Source organism: Patella vulgata, chromosome 5, assembly GCF_932274485.2.
Source record: "Patella vulgata chromosome 5, xgPatVulg1.2, whole genome shotgun sequence".
Lineage (NCBI taxonomy): Eukaryota > Metazoa > Mollusca > Gastropoda > Patellidae > Patella > Patella vulgata.
In genome coordinates, this window is record NC_065883.2 from 41556689 (window position 1) to 41582306 (window position 25618).

The 25618-nt window shown below is 33.7% G+C and overlaps 3 long non-coding RNA genes across 4 annotated transcripts in view; 1 reads left to right on the forward strand and 2 right to left on the reverse strand.

Annotated features, from left to right (window-relative positions):
* The window catches only part of LOC130013053 (uncharacterized), a 42052-nt gene extending 31481 nt beyond the window's left edge, over positions 1-10571 (reverse strand). The window contains exons 1-2 of the long non-coding RNA XR_008788342.1: positions 10350-10571; positions 5043-5251 (exon numbers count right to left, since the gene is read on the reverse strand). This is a non-coding gene — a long non-coding RNA (uncharacterized LOC130013053). The remainder of the gene's footprint in view (positions 1-5042; positions 5252-10349) is intronic.
* On the forward strand, positions 1534-17012 carry LOC126820714 (uncharacterized). Of its 2 annotated transcripts, none has more exons than XR_007680104.2 (3): positions 1534-2039; positions 15936-16044; positions 16874-17012. It is a non-coding gene; the product is annotated as an uncharacterized LOC126820714 (long non-coding RNA). The 2 variants fall into 2 exon arrangements; XR_007680102.1 differs by lacking the exons at positions 15936-16044; positions 16874-17012 and adding exons at positions 7392-8647; positions 9690-9888.
* LOC126820710 (uncharacterized) lies at positions 10600-15870 on the reverse strand. The gene is made up of 3 exons (XR_007680098.2): positions 13763-15870; positions 11319-11438; positions 10600-10784 (listed from the first exon to the last, which is right to left on the reverse strand). It is a non-coding gene; the product is annotated as an uncharacterized LOC126820710 (long non-coding RNA).
* Positions 17013-25618: the final 8606 nt, after the last annotated feature.

A 25618-nucleotide genomic window follows, 5' to 3' on the forward strand; every position in this document is an offset into this window, starting at 1 on the left:
TTAGGTGATAACTGAAACTCAACAGGCTTGTTCGTTTTACTAATTTAAATGATACATATAAATTTCATACAGATCGGATTATTACTTTTGTCGTTAGAGCATTTACAAGGTACAACAAAGTGAAACAAGGGCCATAACTCAGGGCGTAATTAACGGAAATTGCTGAAATTTAAATTTAAATAATGCATATAAATTTCATACAGATCGAATGATAACTTTTGTTGTTCGAAAGTTCACCAAAGTAAATCAAGGGCCATAACTCTAGACGTAATTGACGGAAATTGCCGACATTCAATAGGCTTGTTCGTCTTCATTTCGCTAATTTAGGTGATAACTGAAACTCAACAGGCTTGTTCGTTTTACTAATTTAAATGATACATATAAATTTCATACAGATCGGATAATTACTTTTGTCGTTAGAGCATTTACAAGGTACAACAAAGTGAAACAAGGGCCATAACTCAGGGCGTAATTAACGGAAATTGCTGAAATTTAAATTTAAATAATGCATATAAATTTCATACAGATCGAATGATAACTTTTGTTGTTCGAAAGTTCACCAAAGTAAATCAAGGGCCATAACTCTAGACGTAATTGACGGAAATTGCCGACATTCAATAGGCTTGTTCGTCTTCATTTCGCTAATTTAGGTGATAACTGAAACTCAACAGGCTTGTTCGTTTTACTAATTTAAATGATACATATAAATTTCATACAGATCGGATAATAACTTTTGTCGTTAGAGCATTTACAAGGTACAACAAAGTGAAACAAGGGCCATAACTCAGGGCGTAATTAACGGAAATTGCTGAAATTCAATAGGCTTCTTCATTTCACTAATTTAAATGATGCATATCAATTTCAAACAGATCGGATGATAACTGTTGTCATAAGAGCGTTCACAACATTCAACAAAGTGAAACAAGGGCCATAACCCTAGATGTAATTAACGGAAATTGCTGAAATTCAATAGGCTTCTTTGTTTTACTAATTTAAATGATGCATATAAATTTCATACAGATCGGTTGATAACTTTTGTCGTTAGAGCATTCACACGGTGCAGCAAAGTGAAACAAGGGCCATAACTCCAGAAGAAATTAACGGAAGTTATTGAAATTAAATAGGATTCTTCATCTCACTAATGCAAACAACATATATCAATTTCAAAACAATCGGTTGATAAATGTAGTCTGTAGAGTGTTCACAAGAAATTGTGGACGATGTAGCCAATGATTACTACATCCATTTTACGGCAATCTGATTTAAATTAATTCAGCTATTAACGTTTAAGTATCCGACAGCCAAAAACGGTTTTCTAATTTTCATTAACGACCTTAATCCGGTTGATTGGCTGGTGATGTCACAGGCACTACACATAGTATATACATTATCTATACAATATATATCTCTTTTTGTATAATATATCACTGTATAAACACACCACCAGTTGACAAGTGTGTATTTGTCAGGCCAATTAACTCGTAATATCACTATATAACTAAGTCAAAGCATTTTCAAAAGCGATATCACCTCGGTGGAAGCGGACGTAAAATACAACTAACTAACAACAACAACAAAAGCCGACCTTTCTCGTCTTGAATTGTAATAGATTAGATATTTGGGACTAGAATATTTCGAAGTGTATTTTAAGATGCCTCATTATCGTTGTGTTATTGAGAGTTGTGGAAATTAAAGCAAAAAAGGGGGCATAATGTACTGGCGTTTCATAAATTTCCCAAGGATGAAATTCAGAAATCTTATGGAAAGAGTGGATTGCGTTTGTAAACAAATCAAATCCTGATTGGCAACCTACAGTCACAACAGTGATATGCAGTGAACATTTTGCAAACGATTGCTATGGGCTGCGGCCTAACTTAATTGAAGTTTTCGTAACACGCAAACAGATAAAAAAAACTTTTTCCAGGTTCCATTCCTACAATTTGCCGGATAGATATTCAACCCTTACCATTATTGAAGAATATGAATCGGATCTCAATACAGCCTTTATTAGTACCTCACCAGTCTCCAAAAGACGAAAGGTAAGCATCGAATAATATATATATTGTGGGGTTATTTATAACGACCGCAAAATGTTATAATGTACCAATCCTATTCATCAAGATTAGACGCTGTTACTTGTGAACCGTTAGCTATAATATGCACCACTATAAAGGGAAAATGTGACTCGAAAAAGAATTCCGAGGAACATTCTTTATCAACGCCTAGTTTGGTGAGCTAGCCCCTAAAATGTCGGTCGTCGAGACTCGTCGTATTATATGTAGCTATGGGAAGTTATTTTTAACTATTTTGACTGATCAATGGGCCATACATATATCATAATGATAATGCATATTTCGCAGATAAAGCCCGTATAAAATTTAGTGACCGTAAACAGTTTTATTCTTCTGCTAAAAGTAAATACGAATTAGGCATACAACGATAAAAATTATTTTTGTACAGGTTATGTCTGAGATAGATATGAACAAAGCAATGCATACCATGGATATCGATGATGAGTGTGGATTTCATATTAGTCTTATAGTTCGGTGGCTGAAGGGGGGGGGGGGAAATCGCCACCTGAGCTGTGAATTTATGAGACCAGTTTTTTGACGTAAATGATGTTCATGTTATGTATTGATAACATAAATTTCTAGGACTGTCCATCTCTAAAGAAGTGTATATGATGCCCCTGGACAACTGTTTTGATTTGTGGGGAGGTAGGGTGAGGGTAGCAGGTGTGCGTGTGGAAGTGTGTATGTGTGTGTGTGGGGGGGGGGGGGGCTAAATTGGCGGGTAATGAGTTCACGTTGATTTAAAGATACATTAGTTAAGAGTTTAATAAAGAGCTGGAAATTGAAAATTCCATTCAAATTACTTCATTCTCAGCCAAGTTATCATTGTTTGTAGTTTTGACAAGATGTGAGCATAGTGGTAACCAAGGCACTTGTATAATCGTGACTTAGCCTCGCTTTACCATTTGTAAATTAAATTTTTAAATGGCGAACCGTTTTAATCTGGTTAAAATCTTCCGATTATGGTCTTGTTTTGTTAATAAATGTCTAATTAATAGTTTATATAACATTTCAGGCTTAAAGAAAGACCTGCAATAGGCAGATTTAGTTCTTGCATAATGTATGTTTAAATGATTTTCTTAGAGCTTGGCAAAAACATTACTCTTTAATTCCGCTGCACATCTCTAAATATGTGTTTAAGATTCTCATTATATGGGGCGGCGGGCAAAATGTAATTTTGGGTACAGAAACCAACTGGTTTAAAATAGACCTGAAAAGTGTTTTCTCGATCATCAGACCGTCTAGTTGATGTGAGGAATTAGCCAATGAAATGGTCTGTTAAGGCGAATTCTTGGCATGCTCTGCACGGAACTGGGTAAATCCCTAGAAACGTCATCACTGATTGATTAATCAATGTATGATAACATAGGGTCAAAAGCTGCCCGTATGACCACTGACGCGACCTTCCAGTACAATTGGCCAGACCTTCATGTAGGGTAGGCCATCGAAAGTATAAAAAAAATGAAACGAAATATACATCTGTATTTTAATCAGATTGCTTTTCGTCATTCCAAATATAAAATTATAATGGTACTTTTCAAGAGATCTGGAAATCTTGAGCGCTCGAGATATTTTTTTTGCGTGTCCTAAATCAGCCACCGTATATTTTTTATCGTTATAATTTTGTTTTTTATTTCATGTACAATTTATTTTCTATTTTTTTTTTATTATTATTTTCTAAAAAAAATATTCTTTTTTTATTTTCTAAAAAAATTAAAAAAAACAAACAAAAGAATTGTTCACGTTACGAGAGTTGCCATATTGTGCCGCGGTTATCCAGCTATGATTCGTAACTGATTGCGAGTGGTCTCCCTTATTCTTGTAGTCTTGTGTTATCAGTCAACTCTACCTGGTGCTCAATATTCGTTTTATCAACATGAATCCTTCGACGAAAGCACAGGGCGTTAGTTTTCACAAGTAAGTATGAATAATTAATGAAATAGGTCAGGAATTGGAAAACCAAAATCTCGACCTAGACTAGGATTGTACTAGGTAGGCCTAATGGTATAATGTCGTCCTATTTTACCATGCAGTCGCAATAATTAATTTGATATTTGATTATGCTCCAAGTCTTTAAGTATGAAGAATAATTTGACAGGATTCGCACCAAGAAGCACTTGGACCCCCAACCCAGGGGCAAACTTAAACTTAGAAATCTTCAACACAGTGATTATAAATTTCCAGAGAAACAATCTTTCCTATGAAGAAAGGGAAGCCATTGTTCATTTCAAGACGAACCCAGATATTATTATTAACCAGCGGCTGCCAGGCAGGATACGCCCACATTTTCGAGAGATGGATAGAGAACAAGCTAAGAAGAAAGTGATTTTTCCTACAATCAATGGCCATAATTCAGGAAATTACAATTTGATATGTGCGAATATCGAAAGGAACCAAGATCTTTGGGTTATAAACTTTCATTTCAAGTTTCCACAAAATCGGATAGAAATTGTGACCTCTATAGGGTCTACAACCTTGATATACCATATTTTTACGCCAATTTGAGACCGAACGGTGGCCATTTTGTCTTTCAATTTTGGGCCGATTTTCACGAAATTCAAACTGAGCCGTCCTTAGGGTGTAACGGTGATATAATAATACGTTTTTTTAAATCAGATAAATCAGGGGCCATAATTCAGAAAGTTACGGTCCGATATGCAAGAATATCGAAAGGAACCCAGATCTTTGGGTTATAAACTTACATTTCAAGTTTCAACAAAGTCGATGATGTATAAGACTAAGAGTACAAGACTTTGCCTTTCTTACCCGCACAATAAATAAAATTCTTTAGTATAGATTTTATTTCATGTAAAGTGATAGCTCAGTAGATTATGAAAGTTATCACAGAAGTCAGAAGCGATATCTACTGTAGAATGGGTGTAAAAAGGAAACATTCTTGACTAACATTGGCGTCCAATGGACGGAAATTTCTTGAATGATAACACTATTAACAGCATTAGTTTAACTTACCGTGATTTCACACTCACACAACCACAGCTGTTGCAAATTTTGGAGAATAGTCAAGCCTTCAATTCGCTGTATGGACTGCCCTATAATTGTTAGACTTTGTAAGTTTGGAAAATGATTTAAACCAATCATTTGAGGAAAACCAGAGAAGAACATCTCTAAAACTTCCAGTGACTGATCATCATTAAAGTTGATTCCATTGTTGACACACACTAGAAAAAAAAAAAAAAAAAATATAAATGAAGACTTTGCACATTTCCAGATAAGCTCACATTTTGCTAGAGATGGACAGAGAACAGAGAAATCAATAGGGTTCATCCTCTCATTGTCCAAATGCTTCACATTTAATTTGAAACAAGCCAACAGTGAGGCTGATGTCCCCCGCCGAAATCGCCAAATAAATAGATGACACATTAATCAAAAGTATCAAGCAATCAAACTGTTTATCAACTATACACTAAATTTCATCACTCTCTATCAGATAGAATCAAAGTTATCTTGTTCCAAAGCATCGACCAATGAAATTGCTTACCTCTGTTTAGCCTTAGCTCGAAATGCTAATCAACATCTACATCAAGTTTAAACATTCTACTACCTCAATTGTTATGTTCGAAAGTCTTGACCAATTCTTAGGGTGTAACGGTGATATACAAAAACGTTTTTTTAAATCGGATAAAAATTATGACCACTATAGGGTCCACAAACTAAAAATGCGATTTTTCGTACAATCAGGGGCCATAATTCAGGAAGTTACAGTCCGATACATGCCAATATCGAAAGAAACCGAGATCTTAGGGTGATAACCCTATATTTCAAGTTTCATTGAAATCGGATAAAAATTGTGACCTGTAGACTGTTCACAAACAACGGACAGGGGCGACGACAATATACGTCCACATGAAAATGGGGGCGTATAAAAATGCGATTTATCAAACAATCAGGGGCCTTAATCCAGGAAATTACGTTCGGATATGCGCGATTATTGAGAGGGATCAAGATCTTTGCGATAAAAACATAAATTTATAGTTTCATCAAAATAGGATCAAAATTATGACCTCCAGAGGGTCCACAACCTTGATATACCATATTTTTACACTATATGCATAGGAGGGGCGGCCATTTAGTCCGGCATTTTGGATCCGATTTTCACTAATTTCGAACTCGACAATCTTTAGGATGTTTTTTTGAATTGAATAAAAATTGCGACCGCTAGAGTACAGACCACAAGCTATAATAACATGTTTTTTTCGTATAATCAAGGACCATAATTCTTGAAGTTACAATCCCATATGTGTGAATATCAAAAGAAACCAAGATTTTTGGGTTATAAACATGCATTTCAAGTTTCATTAAAATCAGATAAACTGGGGGGTTGGGTGGTTTTGATTCCCCGGTTGTACATGACAAGTTGTAGCGTCGTCTGTCCAACCTTTTGGGGGGTTTTCCGGGTCCTTCGGTTTCCTCCGACTGCTAATGCAAACAACATATATCAATTTCAAAACAATCGGTTGATAAATGTAGTCTGCAGAGTGTTCACAAGAAATTGTGGACGACGGACGGGCGACGGCAATATACGACCACATTTCCATGTGGGCGTATAAAAATGATCTAGAGGGGTTGGGTGGCTGAATGATCTAACTTGTGCACTATGCATCATACATAAGGTCTGTCATTGACTTAAGTTTTGTGGTTACGATCCCACACTTGTATGTGACAAGGGGTTGTATCGCCTGTCTAACCTTGTGGTTTTCTAGTTTGTGTCAAGTGGAGTCAAACCCCATTTCTCTCTCTCTTGCTTGTAGATGACTCGTGTGATTTTGCTGCTGTATGCCTGGCAACCTATTTTTTTTTTTTTTTAGGATAGAAAGATTCTGGTGTGATTTGTGGACAGGATGTATATCATTTTTCTACAAATTATTTTGTTATATGGAAGCAGAAAATGTACTTCAGCCTACTGATGAAGTCCATTTATAGGCTTTACACTATGTATCTATACCTAGAATACAACATCATATTGATGAATTTAGGGGGGGCATTTATACGAAGACCATTGGGAACAGCTAATCAGAGAACTCCATTACAGATGTGGATAGAGGGACAGATTCTTGACCCAGTTGAAAGTTTAGTGTCTGAGGTAAATCTAGTTATGCCCCACTTGGTCAGTGGTATACCAAGTTGGGCTGTTGAGGTAAAATAAAATATAAAACCCCCAGACAACTCCTTATAATTGAGACAATAAACTGAGGTTTTTTATTCATATTAACAATCCCGAAGAAGGTGACTTTAATAATTTAATAGCCAAATTATGCATGTTTCATTATTATTATTTTTTACTGATAATTTCTGTTTCAGTCAGATATTCAGTTGTATGGAGTATGCCAGGAAGGTTTGTTGACTGACAGTGATGTACCAGGAGTAGATGTATGTGTAACTTCAACATCTTTAACTGATGAAAAGAGAAGAGATTTAATAACAACAGTAAATCCTTTGTCACATACCAATAATCATGGAATTGATTTATTCGTGTCAACTCTGAATTTCCTTATGGAAAGCCTTGTATAATTTCAATCAGATTAACTATTTCATTTTAAAGTGTTATTGTTCATACATGTATTTGTTCATATTATAGAGCTTTAAGGTAGTCTTAAAGTGACCCTTCAAGTTTTTTTTATCCTATTGAATAGATTGTGATATAGCTTTTCTCATGTCTTTAAACATGCATTATGCAAGAGCTAAATCTGCCTATTGCAGGTCTTTCTTTAGGCCTGAAATGTTTTCTAATGTATTTATTAGACATTAATTAACTGATACAGGCCTTAATCAACTCTCGATGGCATCAGATTTCTCCGATATTAGATAGATTAGAATGGTTCAGCGATACTTTGATTTAATCAAATATGGAGGACCGAGACTTAGCTTCGATCAACCAGTACGGTGGTTGAAATTATTGCACACGTCTGTCAAACCTTCAAAGGCTAATATCTTCGCTTGCAATAGAGTAATTTGAATGAAATTTTCAAATTAGTCATTTTACATCATCTACTTTCGAACTATTATAGCAAGAATGGCTAGTTCTTTATCTAAATCTTACATAATGTATATTTAAATAATTAGAAAGTGTACACGTAGTTATGGCAAGGCAGAGTATGTTGACTCTTCCAGGAACATTTGATATTGCTTTTAATTCACACATGTAACATTTTTTACTGTTTAGTTATCACGATTCTAAACCTTTTTTATATGAATCTTAAATTAAGTACAACTTAGAATTTCTCTCCTGCAGTTATGAAACCTGTGAATAAAACCCAAGGTGCATGAGGAGATTAATTCATAGGTAGACAAAAATATCAATGCATGTAAATTGTCAGTAAATCTATATTATATAGTGATCTTATCGTTGTATACATTTCTTCCTTACATCAAACGAAAGCATGCCAGTATCTAGCATATAACCAAAAGTTAGCCATGCAAAGCATGGACATGGACAACCACACAGCAGCCATGTCTCAACAGCAGCTTATTCAAAAGAAAACTTGGGTGTTGACCAAAACTGATAAGGAATATTGATAGTGTTCATCCTCTCATGACCACAATGCTTCATAAAGAATGTAAGAACCATAAATTTGAGATGTTAAATGCTTTGATAATGTCTTCATCATGAACAAAATTAAATTCAAAAACGTGATTAATATTCTGAACAGATTAAATTCTAGTCTCTAATAAAAAAAAGAGTAGAAGTTGTAGTTTAATTCCCCAACTGCTTTTTAGTGTGAATCTAGTAATATGATGAATATAAAATACCTCTATTCATTTATTATTTTTACTAATTAAAATATAAAATTAAACAAATCCAAATAGTAATCATTACAATCCGTTGCCATGCATGATACACCCACATTTTGCAAGAGAACTGGAAAAATATTTAAAGTTTCATCTAAATGGGACAAAAAATGTGACCTCTAGAGGGTTGACAAGATTGGTATATTTCTTGTATGCTTTGTGGCTATTTGTGTAAAGGGGAGGGGCCCTTTGTACAAGAAGTTTTGGTCCAACTTTCATGAAATTCGAAGTCATCCACGATTAAGAGATAAGGCAGATATAGCTGTATGGTTATTAAAATAAAATGAAAATTATGACCTATGGAGGGTCTACAAGCAAAAAACACAATTTTTCGTACAATCAGGGAAAATTATCCAGGAAGTTACAGTGCCAAAATCGAACTCATCTAAGATCTTTGATATCTAAATATAGATATTTAAAGTTTCGTCAAAATTTGGATAAAAATCAAGTCCTCTTAGGGGGTTCCAGGGCTGGGGCCATTATTAATTACATTACCATTACTTTTTAAATGTAATCATTACAATTACTTTCTCATTTTTAGCAATGTAATTAATTACCATTACCCATTACATTGAAAGTAATTAATTACCATTACCCATTACTTTATGATTATATAAATAAAAAACATTTTTCATAGAAATTAAAAAGACAACCTTATTTTTCTGCCATGAAGCGCCTTCAAAATTAAACTCAAAATAAAATATAAAACCCCCAGACAACTCCTTATAATTGAAGGTGACTTTAATAATTTAATAGCCAAATTATGCATGTTTCATTATTATTATTTTTTACTGATAATTTCTGTTTCAGTCAGATATTCAGTTGTATGGAGTATGCCAGGAAGGTTTGTTGACTGACAGTGATGTACCAGGATTAGAATGGTTCAGCGATACTTTGATTTAATCAAATATGGAGGACCGAGACTTAGCTTCGATCAACCAGTACGGTGGTTGAAATTATTGCACACGTCTGTCAAACCTTCAAAGGCAAATACCTTCCATAAATTGTAAGATGCAAGGCATCACTTGATAGAATATAAAAAAGGCTTTAATTGCTGTAATGGCTTCTGTTTTATTCTCCATTGTTAGCTGTTTAAGAAATCCTGACATAATCAGAATATCTGTAACATCTTCATTTTGGATCCTAAAATCTTACAGATCTTCTTTATTAGAGAATTACCTTATGTATTCCTTAGAACAAGAAAATAGAGATTGGCAGTATTGAGCTCTTGGAATATCACAATATTGTAATCTTGGCTAATTTAAATGGACCTTGTGTATAAAATCACATAATATAGTAGATTCTAAAATATTTCAAAAAATAGAATTGAAATATTCCAGTAATTCTTTTTGAGACCGTATAACTTACAGTATTCAATCATGTACTGGTACTTAGTATATATCTTATTACCTGTACATCACCCAGTCCTACAAAGAACAATATATACCCTCTAACTGTAGATCTACTTACGGACTTAATTGCTGCTACTGCATCAGCTCTTTTTACCATGTCTGTTTCTACATCACTAAATTGTGGAATATTTCCATACAATATATAATCTGTAACAATACTATTAAGACAACCTGGTCCTGGATGTCCAGATAGTATAGCTTTAGACACCATTCTACCTACAAGGTCATAATCTTTTCCCTCCAGTAACGTTGAATTAAAATTAAAGGAACTATTGTTGAAGACAGGTGTAGTCTTGATAGTCCTCCAGAATCGACACCTTCTTCTCCAATGAATTTTGCTTTTAACGATCTTTCCCATTCTTTTTCTGAAGCTTCTTGCATCTGATCAGATGAGGTTTCTTTGAAAGATTTTCTTAAGACCGAAATAACCCACATATCTTCTGACATTAATTGATTTCTTTTATTTTCCATTTCATCTTTTAATGTTTCAAATCTGAAAAATATTTGAATTAATTAGCATTTCTAAAATTAAATTTTCTGGAATTTATCGGCGCTAACTAGACAGGCAAATATTTCAAGTCATGCATACTAATATGTATTTAAAAACAACAGCCTTGATATACCATATTTTTACACAGTTTGCGTACGAGGGGCGAGCAGTTTTGGTCCGAATTTCACGAAATGTGAACCCCACCAACCTCACCGTGTTTTTCGGTGATACAGTCGAACGTTTTTTTTAAATCGAATAATAATTGTGACATCTAGAGGGACCACAAGCTAAAAACATGTATTTCAAGTTTCATCAAAATCAGATGAAAATTGTGACCTCTATTGTGGACGGATGGACGGACATGGGCGACGACAATATACGTCCACATGAAAATGTGGACGTATAAAAACAACTACTAGTATTTCTGACTATTCTTGGCACAAAGCAGGTTTTCTAATGCAGAAAATTATTGCTTTATAGCTCTACATTGATAATAGTCTGAGTCTGGTCCCATTGAATATTGTATATAAATCCTACCTTGGATGAATTTGCTCAGTGGTTATTTCATCACACACAACACTACATTCTGAAGAATGGACAGATATCTTATCCAGTGGAAAAGAGCAGAAACAAATAGGACACTCTTCCAACTTACACCTGAAATACACAAATTGAAAATCGCAATACACAATCTTTTTCTGATAATTGAATTTCTGAATATTATCGTAGTGTGATTATCCCCAAATGGTATATCTTTCTGTCCGACGATCGCATTATATCTATGAACTGACATTCATCCTTTCATTGTTTTATGCTATGGTACATATCATTTGATTGTTTTAATAATTTTTATATATACTTCTTTTATCTCTTGCACCATTTTTAATAGTTATCTTATATCCCACTCCTCACTGAAATGCTGCCGTACTGTCTACAAACAACATATCTGTTCATTTTGAGCATTTTTATAATTCTTAACGTTCCTTTAAATTAGAAATGTATCAAGACAAACACAAGTTATTTTATTCTATGGTAAGTTATGCAATATGGGGAATTTTACTTGGGCAGTGGCATATCCACATGCTGATATTGATGTTTTCATCAAGAACATTAAAGTGCACTGCAACTGTGCACATGGGACCTTGGTTTATTGTGTCAATCCAAAGGAGTCAAAGGACTAGTCACTTTTTACCTCATCAGCCCCACTGATCATACCACTGTGACTAAATGTTAGTTAAAAATTAGTAGAGCAAAAAATATATCAAATGAATAAATAGCATTCAACTAGATAACAAATTGTTACCAAGTAAAAGATGCTTGCTATGTTAATAAATATTCAAATAATCGTTTATATAACATTTGAAGCCAAAATAAAGACCTGCAATAGGCAGATTTAGCTCTTGCATAATGTATCTTTAATAATATGATAATAAATATTAAACAATAAAATATAAAATATTATCAATATAATGTGAGCATATATAAATGCCAATGCATAAACTGTAAAATGAATACATCTATTTCTAGTTACATTTCTTTATTATCATCGATTAATTTCTTTGATTCCTACCAAAAAGTCACATATATAGCTTGATGAAATTTTAATTAGAACAAGATTCATTTAATAAAATAATTAAAGATGTATTATGTAATATTTAGATAAAGAGCTGGTGTAATCTGTTTACATCTGTGCAATCAGATGGTCTATAGAGTTGATTTATAGGCTGGTCATGTGAATAAATGTATAAATAATAATTTATTTACCGGGTATATATCATTTGAAGCCAAAATCAAATCCTGTAATAGTCAGATTTAGCTCTTACATAATGCATTTTTAACATAAGTATCAGATCAACACACACGTATGTAGGCCTACAACTTAATAACCTGATCATGCTGAAAAGAATAAAGTCCGTGAATAGTTGTAAATGTAATGCAAGATTCCCGATGAAAAGCTCCATAAAATCTTTGCAGTAGATTGTATCTCTTATGCTAGGTTCCCACTATCACGATTCGCGCTACGAATGAAATCGGGAGTAATCGTGGTGGTCCTATCAGGTCTTATCATATATTGTGGTCAGATCGTATAGAAACATATCCGAACGTATCAGCCCGTACCAGATCAAAGACCCGATAGGGACAATTCTATCGTAACGCATCGCACAACAGTGGATCCGATAGGGACAATTCTATCGTAACGCATCACACAGCAGTGGATCCGATAGGGAAATTCTATCGTAACGTATCACACAACAGTGGATCCGATAGGGACAATTCTATCGTAACGTATCACACAACAGTAGGAACGCCAAAGGAAAACACGAGTCATCTCTCTATAAAACTGCCTGATGTGACGAGTGATAACGGATATACGGGCGAATTTCTGCTCATTAATAATTCCTTCGAAGACCAAAAGTTGTTGTGTGAGATTGTGAGACGATATCTGACAATTCATAAAAAGAATTAACTGCCACTAGATAAGTGAACACGAAAAAAAAAAAAGAGAAAAAGTCTGTGCATTACCATGTTTTTATAAGGTATTGAATGAATATAAACATGGGAATGTACGGACTATTTCTATTTTTCTCGTGTTCTCTTATCTAATGACATTTAATTACTTTATTGAATTTTCGGGTATCCTCTTACAGTCCCATATAACAACTTTTGGTCTTCGAAGGAATTATTAGTGAGCAGAAATTCGGCCGTGTATCTGTTATCACTCGTCACATCAGTCAGTTATATAGAGAGGTGACTCGTGTTTTCCTTTGGCATTCGTCACTTCCGATTCAGGAAACCTGTATTACTCAGCTATCGTAGGAATGATCTCTGTGTTAAAATTATATTTGGAATGTGTTTAACCAGCTCTATCACATATGTGATAATGACTGGCACCAATATTGTCCTTTAAAGACAGACTGAAAAGTCAATTTCAATATGCACCTACGGTTACCCTACTAGTCAAATTTCAAACTAATGCTTACCTCTATTTGACATGCAAAGGTGTACTGTTTCTTTTCTTCTTTTTTATAACTGGAAGTTCTTCCTAAGTAAATTAAATCATAACTGAATTTTACTTCTATGCCTCTCGGGGATTTTACTGATCGTATAATTTAAATGTACATCAATCTGCTAATCGATTAGAATTCAGAAAATAATCAGCAAAGTTAGGAATCAAATGATAATAGAATAGAATCATTATCCGTGTTCTAAAGATAATAACTGCACAATTGGGAAAACACAAAGAAAAAATGCAATGGGGTTAACGTCCTACTGTTTTGCTCCTAACCTGGGCTAATGAAGACGGGCATACGCCAAACAGTGTGCTATGAGTGAAATTTTGCTTGGACAGCGGCGCTACGGCCTACTCTTATATCGAATTCCAACTGCCATAGGATCTTTTACGTGCACGCCAATGTGTACACGGGACCTCGGTCTTTCGTCCCATCCGAACGACTAGACAGCTGTCCCCTGACAGGTTTAAAGATAGGTGTTTAATATGATATGAAAAGATCAGAATCATTCATTTGGTACAAAAGGTTTGCAACTAAAAATTTCACCTCATGCATCTCTTCCATATGCATTCTCATACGACTTAATGGAATGTCTTCACCACAGTCGAAACAGACTTCTGTTTTGCATTCTCCATTAGACTTACAGAAAATGGTTGTCAACGTAAGCATATTTTTGTATTTCAAGATGAACTCGTACCGCTAATTCTTATCATAAAGTGTAAGTTGTGCAGTAGTAATGAAAGAGTAAATTTTCATGCAAATGTTCATGTTGATAACAATAAATATTTTGTCAAAAGATATTTACCTCTTGAGTTTCTACAGGAGATATATCCAAATTCCTTTGGATTGGTTTTATATAGAGAATTGCCTGACCCGTAGTGTTTACATCTCATGACCATGACGAAATCTCCAGGTGGCCTTGATGTTTACACCCGACGTTCCATAGGCCTATTCGTGAGTAGCCTATTTGCTTTACAGAAGCGGCAATATCGGTCTCACTACGAAGATATTATGGCCTACCTTGACCCTTAGTCCCTATTATTAATACGGTCGAATTCGGTTAGATTATAAATAACTTTTAATTAAAAGGGAACGGACATGGTAGGCTACCACTTTAATGTTCTCATTTCACAGTTCAACACAACAGCTCACTGGTATTGAAATTAATATTTAAAGATACATTATGGCAGATTCGATAACGAGTTGGCAGTTCTCACTATAATAGTTAAAAACTAGATAATGTAATGGCAATTTTCTGAAAATTTCATTTAAATTGATCCACTATGAAGTTATGAACCGAGAACTAAGCATTTGAAATTTCCGCCTAGCCTCTATCATTATTACTAAAGTCAGTACGATAAACTGCATAGTCTCGATTATCCATTTAATCGTTAAATCGTAAAGGAAGGTTATGCAGTAAATCGGCTCAACATCCACTTACGATCGCAGGCTAGCGATGCCATCTAGAGTTGATTATGGTCTGAATAGGTTAATTAATGTCTAATTAATAATTTAGATAACATTTCAGGCCTAAAGAAATACCTGCAATAGGCAGATTTAGCTCTTGCATAATGTATGTTTAATTATATAAGATATAGTTTTCTTTCAAACGAGTCCCTGTAAAATTAAATACTTCGAGAGTTTCTTTAAAATGGCTCTTTAAAACAAAACCAGGAGTATGGTTCACGGGTGTAAATAATTCCGATTCCTTGATTTAAGCATTATAAGTTTATTACACATCTCCTACAGTGTTTTCTGACAGTATCATTAATGGATTGTCTTCATTTTTTTTCATTTTTAGTTGAGATCACCTACATCACGAGGTAACTGTCCGAACGGGACTTCCCCTCCAAACTATAGATTTATAGTATTTGCACGTCACCCTGGGTTGGAGTTATCATTCACTTGATTTGTGCGCGCGATGTCCCCTTTCTCTCTGAAAGGCTGATAGACACACCTTCGTTAACTGGCAACACCATAGGCTATTATTATAAATTTTGTATTATTATTTTTTTTCTAACTATTTTCTAACTAACATGAATTTGTCAGAGAGTATAATAAATTAGACAAGAGATTCTTTTCAATGGTTAATTTGATTAGAAAAACAACATATCAGTCGTTTAATGTTTCTTATATTTTTCAGAACTGGATTGGAAACTACCCAAAAACTGTCAGCGGAAGAATATATCCCAGAAAAGTAACCTACTCTCGTGGCATGACAGCTTTTAATCTGTATGTACACGAAAACAAAGGTAACAATCTTGACCTTCTATGAATATTCATAACCTTAAGCATGTTAGAAATTAAAGTAGGTTTAATCTTTATAAACAGTTTAAACCTCTCTGTTTTTTACGCCAACATTTAATGTGGTCAGGTTATTGGCGGATATCTGACCTTTTCTTCGATAGTAAATCGCGTAGCTACATCGCCATAGGCTACCCGTTTAAGGTCAAACTTATGAACGCTCATGTTCACAATATAAGTTCTTTGTGATTTGTGGGGGGGGGGGGGGTGTAAAAAAGACAAAACCAAAGCACGATATTATAGGCGGAAGGTAACCAAATCATGTTTGGGCATGGAAAGGTAACCAAATCATGTCCTCGGATTGATTTTGTTTGGCTTATACATTAAACCCCTTGGTCTCATAGTAAGACATCATGAATTATTATTTCATCTACATATCAGATGATACACAATTGTACATTTTTTTATTATTATTATTAATTAATTTATTTTTTAATTTCTCATCAATTCCAACATAAATTGAGGGTAGCCCCTTAACATTTCATAATTTTGCAAAATAAGGACCACCCTAATGTTTATAGATTTCACTGTTAACAAAGCAACAAGAAAAGGAGAAACAAAAGGGCCGTTAAATTTTGACCTGCATGTTAATCTGTTTTATTGCGCATTACTAATTTTAATAAATTGTGTTTCAAAGGACTCTAATGATATGAGATTGTAGTTTCTCTGGCAGAAGCCCACTCAGATTAGTGATAAAAATATCTACAAACGTCATAATAATGTATCTCCAGCAAAGCATGGAAATATGAATCACCTTGTATCTTTAATTTATTAAAGCTAAAGCAATCGGCAAGGAAGGGTCGTTCATGCCCTACAAGAATATTAAAGATGGTACTATACATATCAGTGGACTGCCAGCGAAATAAGGATGTTACAGCCATTCTCCCAGTATGGTGCAAGGTAACTCAAACTGATAATGGGGGTGGATGAGATTAAAATTGTCAGGTAAATGTGCTCTATTGTTAATATTCAAATTACAGTCGCCTCCCCCACCTCCCTCTTTTTACCAATCGGCACGGCACGCGGGCTTTACTTTAGCTGTCTCTCCCGGCATATGAATCATTAATAATCAAATGAATATGATCCACCTACTGTTGTGTTGAAACATTGAGAAGCATTCTGTTTTAAGTATTTAATCTTAATTTTCACGGTAATTAGTTGTGTCAGTTTCTAATATGTCAAATTTCAGATGAATAATTATCATATTTCCATGGAAAGAGATTACTCTCTAAAACAATTATTAGTTTGGAGCATGTCTTGCAGACTGTTCAAAATATATTTTATAACTTTTCTATTTCCAATCAATGTTTTACCTTTGCTTATATATTAATTTCAGTGATGATAACGTCACTGATGAACAAGTTGAAGGAAATCCAGGTACAATACTGGATCGAAGGTACTAATTTCCATATTATTGTTTATGTGTATAATGCGTGTATACTTGTGCGTCTGTTTTCGTAATCCAGGTCCGTATACGTCATATTTAGCCACTTCTAGTACTCTGAATAATTACATATGATATGACAAAAAAAGGCGGCGTTTATTATATTGGCAGTGGTCTTTTACAATCGAGGCAGAGTTTATTATATTGGCAATTTAACGTGACAATCGAGGCAGCGTTTATTATATTGACAATGGTACTTGACAATCTAGGGAGCGTTTATTATATTCAATATTGGCAATGATACTTCACAATCGAGGCAGTGTTTATTATATTGGCAGTGGTACTTGATAATCGAGAATATGGACCGTGCGGAGTTTGCGTCTGGCAGCGATCGGTAATTCATGGTGATTGTCATAATGTTTCCTGGTCAAAAGTTGAAATTACATTCAATTAATTACATATGACCTCGGAAGGGTCCACAACATGCAGGTATGAATGAGGACTCATAACAATATATAGATGTGTAACACCAGAACATATAACAAACGTGTCCTTAGACACAATTCAGGGTAAAAATACGGTGTCCTTCATTGTTTAATCTTTACTAAACTTTAACACAGACATTTGTTCATTCGCATTAAAAATTATTGTTCCATACAAGTTTTAAATATTGTATTTTTCCTTTCAGATGCAAAGTAATTCGATATTAAATAGTATTCACAGTCTTAATCAGTTTACTTGCAGGCCGAGTAAAGGAAAGTCCCATAATTTGCATTTCCATCATTATATTTTAGAAAAACGTTGGAAATCATCCTTAATATTTAATCGTATTTCTCCAGTAGAAATTCCCTTGACAGTACATGAAATGCTTGATATATTGGAGGGGACTGACATTAATAATGACTCAAAAAGTAGTTATAGTGAAGTCAGTATACAGATGATGATGATGATGATTTGAATGATAAGGATTATATAGTGCATATAATGTGATCGTGTACTACATGTACAACGTTAACACAGTGTAACCAGATACTAGAACTATTAAAGACTGTGTGATTAGATTTCAGAGTAGAAGTATATAAGATCTAGTGTAATCATATAATAGAACTTCCATAAGATATATAGTGTAATCATATACTAGAGCTATGTAAGATGTATAGTGTAATCATATACTAGAGCTATGTAAGATGTATAGTGTAATCATACTAGAGCTGTGTAAGATGTATAGTTTAATCATATACTAGAACCTCCATAAGCTGAATAGTGTAATCTTATACTAGAGCTATGTAAGATGTATAGTTTAATCTTATACTAGAGCTATCTAAGATGTATAGTGTAATCATATACTAGAACTCCCATAAGATGATACTAGAGCTATCTAAGATATAGAGTGTAATCATATACTAGAATTTTATAAGATATAGTGTAATCATATACTAGAATTTTATAAGATATATAGTGTAATCATATACTAGAGCTATCTAAGATGTATAGTGTAATCATATACTAGAGCTATCTAAGATGTATAGTGTAATCATATACTAGAACTTCCATAAGCTATATAGTGTAATCATATACGAGAGCTATCTAAGATGTATAGTGTAATCATATACTAGAACTTCCATAAGATGAATAGTGTAATCATATACTAGAGCTATGTAAGATGTATAGTTTAATCATATACTAGAGCTATCTAAGATGTATAGTGTAATCATATACTAGAACTTCCATAAGATGAATAGTGTAATCATATACTAGAGCTAGAGCTATCTAAGATGTATAGTGTAATCATATACTAGAACTTCCATAAGATGAATAGTGTAATCATATACTAGAGCTATCTAAGATATATAGTGTAATCATATACTAGAATTTTATAAGATATAGTGTAATCATATACTAGAATTTTTTAATCATATATTAGAGCTATGTAAGATGTATAGTGTAATCATACTAGAGATATATAAGATGCAATGTAATCATGTACTAGAACAATGTATGATAATAGTATTAATATAAAATAATGATAATAATAAAAACTTGATTTATTGATGCAAATTATTTAGTCCATCATAAACTACAAACCTATATACATGTATAAAATGAGGAGCGTGTGTACATCTAAGAGCGCGATGTTTACAGACCAAACCCATACTTTCCTCTAGATATTTATCGTGTGCATCTAACAGAGCGACTTTAACAGCCCAAATCCCCCCCTCCAACCAAACATTTACTGTATCAGTTCATTAGCGCGACCTTTACAGCTCAAACCTATCCGTTCCTCTAGATATTTATTGTGTGCATCTAACAGCGCGAATTTTACAGCCCAAACATATCCTTTCCTCTAGATATTTATTGTGAACATCTAACAGCAACGTTTACAGCTCAAACCCATCCTTTCCTCTAAATATTTATTATGTGTATCTAACAGCACGACGTTTACAGCTCAAATACATACTTTCCTCTACATATTTATTGTGTGCATCTAACAGCGCGACGTTTACAGCTCAAACCCATCCTTTCCTCTAGATATTTATTTTGTGTATCTAACAGCGCGACGTTTACAGCCCAAATCCCTACTTTCCTCTAGATATTTATTGTGTGCATCTAACAGCGCGACGTTTACAGCTCAAACCCATCCTTTCCTCTAATTGAAGATGCTAAAATTAAATTTTACTCTGATAAAATAGAAAATGGCGAAAACAGACAAAAAGACCTGTATAAAGTTGTGAATTTCCTTTTGGACCATAATGCTGAGCGTACTATCCTCCCGGACAATGATAATGACACTGAACTTGCAAATTTATTCTCTGATTTCTTTCAAATAAAAATACAGAAAATACGAACTGAACTTGATGATTTAAATAAAACTATTGACTTTAACGCTCATGATTTTGATAAGTTAGAAGATTCTGTTTATTTAGAAAATTTTAACTTGGTTAGTGAATCTTTTGTTTTAAAGCTAATTAAATCGTCTGCTCCTAAATCTTGTTCATTAGACCCTGTTCCGACTTCTGTTCTTAAGGACTGTCTAGACGAAGTTATTCCAGTTTTTACCAATATTATTAATTCTTGTATATCATCCGCTACTATTCCCCTTTTCAAACGAGCTTATGTTACCCCTTTAATTAAAAAGTCTACACTGTTCTTGGTCCGATTTTATTTACCCTCTATAAGTCACCATTAGGAGATATTGTCAGAAAATATGGTCCCAGCTTTCATTTGTATGCCGATGATACTCAATTATATATTTCATTTACACCTAATTGTCCATCTTCTTTCAATTTATCAAAATTGCAACTTGAGAACTGTATTAGTGAAATTAGAAAATGGATGTCAAAAAACTTTCTAAAATTGAATGATGATAAAACCGAATATTTGTTATTAGGCTCAAGGCATCAATTAAATAAATCTGCACACGATAACCCCCCTGTTGTAATTGGTAATTGTGATATATTTTCATCTTATTCTGCTCGTAATATTGGCGCTATCTTTGATAGTTTTATGCTTATGGGAGCTCAAGTAAATAATATTTGTAAATTGTGCTATTTTAATATTAGAAATATAGGTAAAATACGTAAATGTGTAACTGTAGAGGCCACTAAGTCACTTGTTAATTCTCTGGTCACTTCTCGATTAGATAACTTTAATTCACTTTTAGTTGGTTTACCTTTAAAGCTTATAGATAAATTACAAAAAGTACAGAATACTGCGGCTAGACTTGTTACTTTAACTAAGAAATGTGACCACATAACTCCTGTTTTATATAATTTACACTGGTAACCTGTTAAATATCGAATTGATTTTAAGATTTTATTACTTACTTTTAAATGTTTAAATAATTTAGCTCCTGTTTACCTTCAGATATTTTAGAACTTTATACACCTGGCCGAACATTACGTACATCAGATAAACTACTTTTAAAGCCCAAAACTGTTCAACTAGTCTCTTATGGTCAGCGCTCTTTTAGTTATCAAGCACCTGTTTTATGGAATAATCTACCATTTAGTTTAAGATGTTGTACATCTCTATATTCTTTTAAAAAACAACTTAAAACACATTTATTTAATCGGGCTTTTAACTGACTCTGTATACAATCGTTAACATGCCCATAATCTTGTTGTTTATGTGTGATTTACATTGTCACTTTGTAAAGTGCCTCTGAACATGTTATATGAAAGGGTGCACTATAAATATGCTGTAATAATAATAATAATAATAATAATAATAAAAACCGTATTTCCCTCTTCTCTTTCTTCTCTTTATAACTTTCTATACTTCATACATGTATTCTGAAAAATATAATTTTAAGATTCTGTTTATTTCAATAAATAATTCAATTTGTTTTGTACAGACAACTAAAATCACCTAAAAGTCAGGTTGTGACGTAGGTGTAATAAGCATGTCGGTAATTTAAGACACCAAATATAAAAGAAAAAACTTTAAAAACTGTAGCCTCTATAAAATTCCTAAGGTTTTCGGAAATATAAACAAATCTTACCAGTAGCCATAGCTTCGTCTCGTTCTGGGATTATTAGTGACTGTTCTTTAGCCCTTTCTTGCTCCTTGAAAAAATAAATAAAACAAAGTTGAAGATAATAAGATAATAATTGCTTTGTAAGAGAAAGTTCAAGAACAAGGAAAATCGACGGGACTTACCCTTTCATTGTCCCAATTAATGACATCAAATATTAAAAAAAAATTGTTTTAAAAATTGAACTGTAACCTCTAGGTTCGATTCTGCTCCTCCCTAACCTTTATATGTATATTTCACACCAAATATGAAAAAAACAACTTTAAAAACTGTAACCGCTATAAAATTCCAAAGGTTTTCGGAAATATAAACAAACCTTACCAGTAGTCATAGCTTCGTCTCCTTCTGGTATTATTAGTGACTGTTTTTTTAGCGCTTTCTTGCTCCTTGAAAAATAAAAATAAAACAAAGTTGAAGATAATTTATTAATACTTATGGTAGTTAACAAATGAATAATCAAGCGTTTGCTTTGTAAGAGAAAGTTCAAGAACAGAGAAATAACTTTTAAAGATAGGTTGCCAGGCAACGAAACATACGCCCACAGCAGCTATATCGTCCGGGCAGTCAACAAGAGTTGTCGTAAATTTTTACTTTATTCGGTAATGAAACATTTATAATATATTAAAATCTATATATACATGTATTATATATTAAAACAATTAGAATCTTTTTGGTTTTTATAAAGTGATCAAGGACCATAACTCTGGCAGTAATTATCGAAAATCACTGAAAATCAATAGGCTTCTTCGTCTCGTGACCTTAAACACTGACTAGAAATTTAAAGTCAATCGAATATTAACTTTAGCCTATAGAGCGTCCACAATCAATAGGATTCTTCGTCTCATGACCTTAACCACTGTGTATAAATTTAATGGCAATCGGATATTAACTTTGACCTCTAGAGCGTCCACAAGATTTTTTGAAGTGATCAAGGGCCATAACTCTGGCAGTAATTATCGGAAATTGCTGAAAATCAATAGGATTCTTCGTATCGTGACCTTAAACACTGTGTATTAATTTAAAGTTAATCGGATATTAACTTTGACCTGTAGAGCGTCCACAAGATTTTTTGAAGTGATCAAGGGCCATAACTCTGGCATTAATTATCGAAAATCACTGAAAATCAATAGGCCTCTTCGTCTCATGACCTTAAACACTGACTAGAAATTTAAAGTCAATCGAATATTAACTTTAGCCTATAGAGCGTCCACAAGCAATTGTGGACGCCGGACCGACGTCCGGACGGACGGATGGACGGACGGACGGGGGCGACAACAATATACGACCACATTTCAATGTGGGCGTATAAAAACTGTAGCGTCTTGGTTCAACATTGGCCCCCTAACTTTTACGTATAATTGTGAAATATGCACGATTATCGTGGACCCTCCAGAGGCCACATGTATTGGTCCGATTCAGATGAAACTGGTGTATTTGAGGACAGGGCAATGACATCCTTTGACATCAAATATAAAAGAAAACGCTTTAAAAACTGTAAAGATCTTTCGGTCAAAAACATACATTCAAAGATCTTTCGGTCAAAAACATACATTCAAAGATTCATTATAAATTCGTATAAAACTTGTGACTTCTTGAGGGTCCACAACCTTGGTATTACATACTTCTACACTATTTGCGTACAAGGAGTGGTCATTTTGTTGGGCGGTTTCGGTTGGACTTTCACGAAATTTGAATTCAATCATCATTAAGGTGTCACTGTGATATATTTAAACGGTTTTTTTTTAAACCTGAATCAAAATCGGGTCCTCTAATGGGTCTACAATCTAAAATTGCGATTTTTTCGAACAATCATGGGGCCATAATCCAGGAAGATACTAACCGATATGCGCAAATAATTAATATCGAAAGGTTCCGACATCTTTGTGATATAAACATGGATTTAAAGCGTCATTTTGAGAAGCGACCATTTTGTCAACCAGTTTGGGTTCGATTTTCACGTAATTCAGTTCCAATCATTTTTCGTACAATCGGGGGCCATAATCCTGGAAGTTTCGTTCCAATGTTGTGGACCCTTCCGAGGTCAGATGTAATTAATTGAATATAATGAATGAATATATTGAAATTTTCAGTCAAATTACTTTATTGATTTTCTGAGCGAAGTTATGACTCTTTCAACTTTTGACCAGGAAACATTATGACAATCATCATGAATTACCGATCGCTGCCAGACGCAAACCCCGCACCGTCCATATTCTCGATTATCAAGTACCATTGCCAATATAATAAACACTGTCTCGATTGTCAAGTATCATTACCAATATACTAAACGATCCCTAGATTGTCAAGTACCATTGTCAATATAATAAACGCTGCCTCGATTGTCAAGTTCAATTGCCAATATAATAAACTCTGCCGAATCGTTGCCATATTAAGAGAAAATATAGTAGTTAAAATTGACAAATTATCATAGTCAAAATGGTTATTTTCGAGATTTTTCACTTTTTAATATCACATAACACAAAATCACTATATTAGTATCAAAACAAACCAAAAAATCTAGTTATGTTTTTTCACTTTCTACTTTTCGCCTTTGCAAATTCACTCTAACTTTTTAATCTGCATTTTCAACTATCGGAATTTCTCCATTGTAATTTCCACCACTAAAATTTCTCCAATCGAACGAACAGTGGGTGTGGTTCCGGGTGCAGCCGAAGTGGACGTCATAAGACATCAGTATTTATCGTCTCGGCTAAAATTACTACTCCATTGGGTTATTCTTAAGAATTGTCCGATTTTATTTTTTTTTTTTATTTTTTTTTTATTTTTAGGGAGAAATGAAATAAATTCATTGTCATGTCGAACCACTTTTTGTTTAATGAGTTATATCATCGAACCTTTAGGTTGGCTCCATTGTCTTAATAGAATAGACCGGATAAATCTTTGACAGCACATTGACATGGATGTGAGCGAATTTCTGGCGTTATATCTGAAAAACGGTGAAACTACAAAAGAGGTGCCTGGCTGCCTTAACCAATTTAAAAAAAGCTTAACAGTTATTAGACGATGTAATAAATTGCAAACAAGATAAATAGGGCATGGTAGAGAGTATCATCTTTCGCCAGGAAGAGTTAATCCGTCAAAGTTATTTATTCCACAAGAACAGTTACAATATTTAGTTGATAATGTGGGAGTTAAATAATGCGAAACTAGAAACAAAAGTTATATTAATTAAAATACAACTAGAAACAAAAGTTGTATTAATTAAAATACAAGGCGGGCCTAATCAGGCCTATATGTACCTCTCAATCTAGACTCAAGAGTTAAAAAAACAAAACCCTATATTATTGACGGTTGGATGGTAACATGTTAGTAATAGTTATTTAATTTTAATCATTAGCCTTTTATACTTTTGCAAAGCGGATTTTTTTTTTAAAACAAGTATCCGTAACCAGTATGTAGGCCTAATAAGTTTTATGTGGTCTTCAATAAAATTACAGATATGAGGTCATCATTTGATGTTGGCGTACAAGTACTTCAAATAAAGTACACCTCTATGGTACCTACAATTAAACAATTACCTACAAATAACATATTACGTAAAATATTGTTTTATATAATTAATTAATCACCAGGTGTTTTTGTA